Source organism: Micrasema longulum, unplaced genomic scaffold (assembly GCF_059751315.1).
Source record: "Micrasema longulum isolate JH-2025_06_02 unplaced genomic scaffold, ASM5975131v1 h1tg000074l, whole genome shotgun sequence".
In the NCBI taxonomy this organism is placed as follows: Eukaryota; Metazoa; Arthropoda; class Insecta; order Trichoptera; family Brachycentridae; genus Micrasema; species Micrasema longulum.
The window spans coordinates 578,106-586,336 of NW_028277281.1; positions in this window are offsets into that span (position 1 = coordinate 578,106).

The following is an 8,231-nucleotide window of genomic DNA, read 5'->3' on the forward strand; positions in this document are numbered from 1 at the left end:
AAAGTCAACAGATAGAAGAGATGAGGAAATGTAGATGTTTAAACATAGGCAAAACGGTGGACGTTACACAGTGAGTAAAGTGACCACTTAAACTAGTGAATTACAGCTCATAAGCTCCGTAAATGCCCAAACTTCCATATTTCTTTCTCAAAATTGTTATCATTCTCTGTTGCAACAAATTTGGTTCTAAATAAACTCCCTAGGGAAGAAATCCAGTCTGTCTACAAACATTTGGACATACCAAAAACATTGTTGATTAATCTAACTTATATAGAAGTATAAAAAATTGAAAAATTGTTTTCAGGTAGTTGTCTAGTAGGTGAAATGGTTCAGCCGGATGAATCTCACCCACATGATAAAAGGTTTCAGCTCTTTTACTTCACAAAAGTTAACAGATGGAAGAGTTGAGGAAATGTACATGTTCAAACCTGTCTGTACAGAACGGTGAATGTTACACAGTGTGTAAAGTGTCCACTATAACCCGCCAATGGCAGGACATAAGCCCTGTTCCTATATTTCCATATTCCTTTCTCAAAATGTTTCCACTTCTGTTGCAAATATTTTTTTTATTTTAAAAAAGGAAATATTTGTGTTTTTATTATTTACCCAAATATTTCAATTTTGGGGCCATTTTCAACGAGTTGTAAATAACTCAATATTAGAAAATGAGAATCAAGTTGGGGTAGAGTGAGATTCGACCCTCGGACCTTCGATCCGTGAGTCCGCAACACTAGCCACGGGACCACAACCCAATTTAAATAAAGATTTGAATATCAGATACTTTTTACCATGATAAATCCCGCTAGTCATAAAACAGTTTTATTTATTTGTTTCAGAACTAAGAGACAAAAAAATGCACCGGACTCTGATCTCCAGTCAATTGACATGAATTATTTGACACCACAACATCATCTGACTTTCTTGGCAAAAATAGCCTGTAATTTTTATTATTTTATTTTATTTTATTTTATTTTATTTTATTTTATTTTATTTTATTTTATTTTATTTTATTTTATTTTATTTTATTTTATTTTATTTTATTTTATTTTATTTTATTTTATTTTATTTTATTTTATTTTATTTTATTTTATTTTATTTTATTTTATTTTATTTTATTTTATTTTATTTTATTTTATTTTATTTTATTTTATTTTATTTTATTTTATTTTATTTTATTTTATTTTATTTTATTTTATTTTATTTTATTTTATTTTATTTTATTTTATTTTATTTTATTTTATTTTATTTTATTTTATTTTATTTTATTTTATTTTATTTTATTTTATTTTATTTTATTTTATTTTATTTTATTTTATTTTATTTTATTTTATTTGGGAAATCAACAATTCTACATACATATTTTTAGTAAACAAACAGATATAGTGTATAAACTCAGAACTAATAACAGATTTCCACATAGTAAAGAAAATATATCACATATCAAATAAATACATACAATTTATACATATAAAAATGTTATTTTCATGTACTCAATAATCAAAGATTTTTAAAATATTTATTTTAAGAACATTAAGTTACTGTAAATTGGGCGGGATAAGGACCAAAATTCTTGAAGAGAGGATAGGGAGGGGAGGGGAGATGTACATATTTATTATTATAATGTCTACTAAGTTACATAATACATTTTTAGGGTAAATTTTAAATCTGACAGAGTGATGTTTGTGTAATCTATATTATTAAATTTTGTATTGTACATTGAAAAAGTCCTATGAAAAAAAGCATTTTTAACATACGATGTTTTACTTATTGATACATGAAACAGGTGGTACCGTCTACAAATCCTGACTGGCACATGTATTGTTATTAAACCAAGCAGCTCTGTACAGTCAACCATTTCTGTCATAATTTTGTAAAGCAGTAGTTGGTCCGCACACACTCTGCGGTATTGAAGAGAAATGATTCCATGGAAGGTGGAGGCAGTGAGAGTAGATACATAAGAAATACCGGTTTTGGATTTAAGGTACTTTATAAGTTTGTTTTGAATATTTTCTATTCTACTTGTATATATATGGCATACTGGGGATTCTATATCTGAGAGGCGTATTCCAAATGGCTTCTGACAAATGTATAATATAATGAAATAAGGGCCTTTGGATTATTAAAGTGTTTACTCATTCGAATTATGAAACCTAACATGCTCAATGCTTTGAAGGTAATTTTATTGATATGCGATTCAAAAAGTAGTTTTGAGTCTAAAACAATCCCAAGATCTTTAATTTCGTGCTTTCTCATTAGTACATTATTGTTTAGTTTGTAATCAAAATTAAGAATTTTTCTTTTCCTTGTGAATGTAATACAGACACATTTTTTTATATTCAAAAACAGTTTAGTTTCAATACAATAGTCAGTTAGACGATTAAGATCGTCTTGAATCATGAGGCAATCTTCTCGAGATTTAACTTTAGCGTATATTTTCATATCATCGGCATAAAGAAGAAATTTTGAATAATGAAAGCAAACATCAATGTCATTTATATATATATATATAAGAAATAATAGGGGACCGAGTAGACTTCCCTGGGGAACACCAGAGGAGATTTCTGCCCAGTCAGATTTATACCCACCAATTACTACCGATTGACATCGATTACTAATATATGATATCAGCCAGCGCAGAAGATCACCATGTATACCTATAGCCAAAAGTTTGCGTGTTAAGACTAAATGATCAACTTTGTCAAAGGCTTTACTGTAGTCAGTATATATAGCATCAGTTTGGAAACCACTTTCCATTGTGTTTAAAATATCATTTGTAAATAAAGTAAGGTTTGTAACGGTCGAGCGTCCGGAGAAAAAGCTATGTTGTTAAGGACAGATATAGGATTTTACTGCATGGAATAATTTTTCGTAAATAATTTTTTCAAATAATTTAGCGAATGTCGATAGTATTGAAATTGGCCTATAGTTGTTTGCGTCATTTTTTGATCCAGATTTAAATATTGGTGTGATGTTTGCTTTCTTCCATTGAGATGGAAAAACACATTCCTGGAGAGACTTTTTAAATAAGATAAAAACTGGGAAAGATAAATTTTGGTAGCACGCTTTAATAAAAATAGGAGGGTCCCGTATTTATTCAAAATATTTATTTTTGCTCAGTATATTTATACTGGGTATTAAAAACAAGATATTTTATTTGATTTTAATATTTTTAAGAAGCTTCGAGTTTTTTTGTGGCTTTGTAGAAATAAACCCAAAATTGCATGAAAGTTGGTGTGGCAAACTTGTAGGATGTTTTTAAAAACAAACATCATGAAAGTTTGTTGGATGGTAACTAGGAAGTTTGATTTAAACTTGCCTCAAGTTTACAGAGTTGCAATCTTAAACTTGGGTCAAGCTTTCACTCTTGATACTCGTACTTCAAACTTGATACAAGCTTGAGTCAAGTTTACATTGCTATCTGGAATGAATTATTAAGGATATACAAATAAATTATTGTTTTCCGTAAACGTGTTTAATTCAGCGTAACTAAATGATACAAAGTTTTTAAAAAATCATGAATATTTTAGAGAAAAAAACATAATTGGCTTCGTATGCATTTTTTTTCAAAAATCTTTACACAACAGTTTTAAAATTGAAGTCCTTCTGAATTGAAAGCATATACAACTCGTCAGCAGGTTCTTTTATGCTGCTTCGATTTTTCAAACTTAACCTGCATTAATCATAATTTTATTTGAAAAAAATGAAATATTTTACAATGTATACTATTACAAACTATCATTAATAGAAAAATCTAATAATCAAACTATTCGATTATGAAAATATTCGAACCATTCGATTATGAAAATAATCTAATTATTCGATTATGAAAATAATCTAATTATTCGATTATGAAAATAATCTAATAGTTTGATTTTCGTTATTGTACGTTGTATGCATTTCAATAATCCTAATCGTTTGTTTTGTGTTTTGTTGGTTTTTGCATCTGCGGTTTAGGCTTGCAAACTTTCGTTACTTTTGAGTAATCGGAGTTATTCGTTACTTTCGCATAAGTATTCGTTACTTTCTGTTGGCGGAGAGCGGGGAACCCCCCGAAGTAACGAATTAGTACTTTGTGAACAGCGTTGCCGCACGCACAGCGCTGAACTTTTTATAAATAGATATGATACATTGTGAACAGCTTGGCTGTGTTTGATAACATATTAATATTATTAATATTTCTTTGAAACATGTTTATTTTTTACATTATGAAAAGTTTACAAGAGATTTCACCCATTCGGACCAAAATAAAACACTGCTGTCAACAGTTTTCAGAATAACTAAGCATTGTCATGTACTGTATTGTCTCAACTAACTTATGAGGCATTAGGTTAAAGAAAAAATTGTAGCGTGTCTCAGTCATTGCTATATTTGGCGGGCAGTAAACATTTACAAGGACGATAGACATCATATTATATAGTAATATAATAATAAGTAATATGTATTTGTATTTTATTCCAGTAAAATGGCCACATAGTGCAGAGCCAATTCTACCATATAAAATCAAATTATCTTATAAATTTTATACTCGAAGCACTTGAGAACAAGGAAGAAGATATTACCAGAAGAACTGCATACCTACCATATGTACAGAATGTTACTGGCAGCTGACGGGATAGCCAAAGTGCTGAATAAAATTGAATAGAATAATATTGGAACGACGTTTGGGGCTGTGGGAAAAATAAAGAACCATTTATTGAACCCAAAAGATAAGAATCCCCTGGAAACGGAAGCTGTTTATAAACTGAGTTGCCAAGGATGTGATAAAGTGTACATAGGACAAACAGGGCGCACAGCAAAGAAAAGGATTGACGGACACAAAAGAGCGTGTAAACTTGGGCATCCTCACAAATCTGCAATAGCGGAACACTATAGACACCGGACATTTTTCCACCTTTGAACCGAAAATTTTGCATAAACCCAGTAATTACAGTGTACGAATAATAAAAGAGGCGATTGAAATACACAGACACCCAAATAACATAAACAAAGACAACGGGCTTAAATTAAACTCAACATGGTTCCCAGCACTACATACTACAAAAATGAATAGAAATGTGCCTACTGCCGACTGCGACACAGTACAAATTACTAGTACTTAAACACATACTTTTTCTACATTAACATTAACATTAACATTTTTTTTGCACCACTACAGGCCAGGAGGCCTAATTACAGTGGTGAATTACATCACAGAGCACCCAGGCTTGAGAAAAATCACATTTTTAATTTTTGTGTTCTCACCGGGAATCGAACCCGGAACCTTCCGTGCGTGAGTCAAGCATCTTGACCACTACACCACGGAGGCCTACAAAACACTCAGTTTACCTTGAAGATGGCTTCTGCAATGGTAGCCAAAACGTCGGAACAAATCCAACACACACGGTATCACCCAAAAAAGAAACATATCAAAGCACTTAATTATCTTATTTAATATCCTTATGGTGGCCTCAGCATATCCCGCCATCGCTCGAACGGGGGTGAGTGGATCCGCCCTGCAGTGGCTTGGAGAAGCGCGTTGTTGGAGCTTTTCAGGCATTCCCATAGGGTCCAAGCTCTCTGGCGAAGTAGGGCAGCGAAGGTGTTTACCCGTCCAGCTGTAAACATTTCGGAGGCACTGCGGTACCTAGGCAGGCGTGATTATAGGTGACCCTCAATTTATTCCACGCGCTGTATACGTGGATGTCAAATACGATATGAAGATGATTTTCTTGCTAGCATAGAGGCGCTGACATTTATGGCTCTTCTCTGTCTCTGTATGTGCCCTAGATAGTTGGCTTTTGAAGTTACTGTTAAACTGTTGTTGTCCAGGAACACAGGTGGTGATGGGTGCACGAGTTCAGAAAACGACTTCATGTGTTTAAATACAAGAATATAGGAATATATGTATGAAATAAGTACAAGAATATAGGCAAAGCCATTGATATGTATAACATCAAGGAAGAGAGGACCAGATGGGAATGGAGATGATTATACAATGAAAGCATCCACCCCTTTCCCGAAACTGTTCATAAAGACTTGAGTCTTTCTTCAGTTTCGCATATCAATATCAATTTTTTTAAAAACTAATCAAGCAAAAGTTTAATATTTCTTTACTATCAAACCGCGAAAATAACAAAACAAATAGACTTTAAAAACTTTCATTGTACCCCTCACTGCAGTATTGTCAGTTTGTGATCAATCAAATACACATGGTCAGCACAATCACCTTTTTCTAATTTCCCAGTTTGACAGCGGAGAAATACAGTGTTAGTTCCAAATTGAGACCGCGGCCGCACGCTCCAGATCTCGCATCGGAAAGGAAGAAGAACGTAGTAATACAAACAAATCAATCAACGACACGAAAGCCAAATACATATAGGAAACATTAGAATAATTTGCCCCATACAACATGCACTCAATCAACAGAAGAAAAATAATACGTATCTATAACAAATCACAGAGAAACATCAAATTATCAAGACACTACCGGCAAAATCCTAACACAGATCCTAACATGATCCCTATCCAACTCAGGCGAAATTACTTTTCTTCATAGTACTAAATTCCTCGCAAAAACCATTTTCCTAATACCAACAGTAGAAACAATCCTATGCAAAGACCTTAATCGTCCTAACAATCTCTCAGACCTTAAAGCAGACGAAACTGGCCCTAGAGCATGGTCGGCGCGTGGTTCTCTCGAGTTAGTCTACTATTTAGATTTGTAATTTACCATTTCCCTTCTATGGGACAAGAACAACACAGACGGACAAGAGTTCAGTTCCGACAACCAATGCTAGTACCCAAGTATGTATCCTTTTTGTTATACTGGGATGTTTGTTGGCAAACCTGAGAATTCCAGGCAAGGCGGAACGAAAACCATAATAGTTCTATGGTTTTCCGCATGAAAAAGTAAATTTTGTAAAAGGTTTCTTTTTGTATTTTATAATTTTATAGAGCTTGGTAGATTGGGGGCCTTATGCTGGAAAGGCGCGACATTTTGTCCCCCACTCGACAACAGTTGAGTGGTCATCTCGATCGCCTTGTCGAATTGCTATCACAGACTACAGATATCTATTGCTATTCTTGAAAAACCCTCGACAATTTTGCTATACAGCGAATGAAAAGTGAAAACACTAACAAATATGTATTATCTATGGCTTTCGTGTCATTTTTAAACAGACGTGGGTAACTCAAAATAATTTTTTGAGCTGCGGGTCAGCTCGCAGCTCGATTACTTGAGCTGGAGGTTTGAATAGGCTCGATTACTTGAGCTGGAGGTTTGAATAGGCTCGCAGATCAGCTCAAACTATTTTATGCCACTGTCGCGATCTCAGGCGCAAAACGGCAGTGAGCCGAACGATACAGGTCGCATCGTTCGGCCCAAAAAAATGTATGGTGCATCGAATCACCGCTAACGCGCTATTCGGCTGACCTGAAGCGTCGCGTACACGTACAATTCGACCGAAACTCACAAGAACCGCTGTGAGCCGCCTTTTAGAAGTTTGAGCTGCAGCTCAACAGCTCAAAGTGTTCAAACCGTATTTTTGAACCGGTTTAAAATTGAGTTACCCATGCCTACTTGTAAACTTCAATTTTATTCCGCTGTATATTGTTTCTAGCCAAATTTGCTCCTTTAGGTATTTTGTGTTTGTTATAATTTTATGACAAAAGAAAATGTTTTATTGACACACAGCAACAGTTTAAATTATTGTTGGTTCGATATAACACACGTAGACAGTTTAAATGAAATACGTAATACCTATTCGTTTAATGGATTTGAAAAGCTTATTATTATCTCAAATATGTATTTGACATCGACATACGGTGTTTCATTTCAGAAACGATTGAAAATACATATAGATATATTATTTGCACATTTCTCGATACACGACCAAATCCTAACATTAATTACAGATGTTAATTTAAAGTTATATAGTAAAAATGAAATTTAAATTCTGGTTGTTCAAAGATGAATGGCGAGCGTTTTATACGAAGAAAGTTTGCCAGCCGAAGGTAGGATGTCCCATTGGATTGTCAATGTCGAGAAAAATTCAACTGGTTTTTTACTAATTTCACTCGCATGGGTGGTTCACATCTATGCCAGCTATGAAAATTTGCGCAGGCTGCTCTAAAAGCATTGAGCTCCGTCGAGATCAATCCTAAATTAGCTTAGTTCATGGGCCAGGAGGCAGAGCGTAATGCCCTGACAAAAAGTACCTGGTCAGCACCATGCGAAGGAACTGATAAAAGGG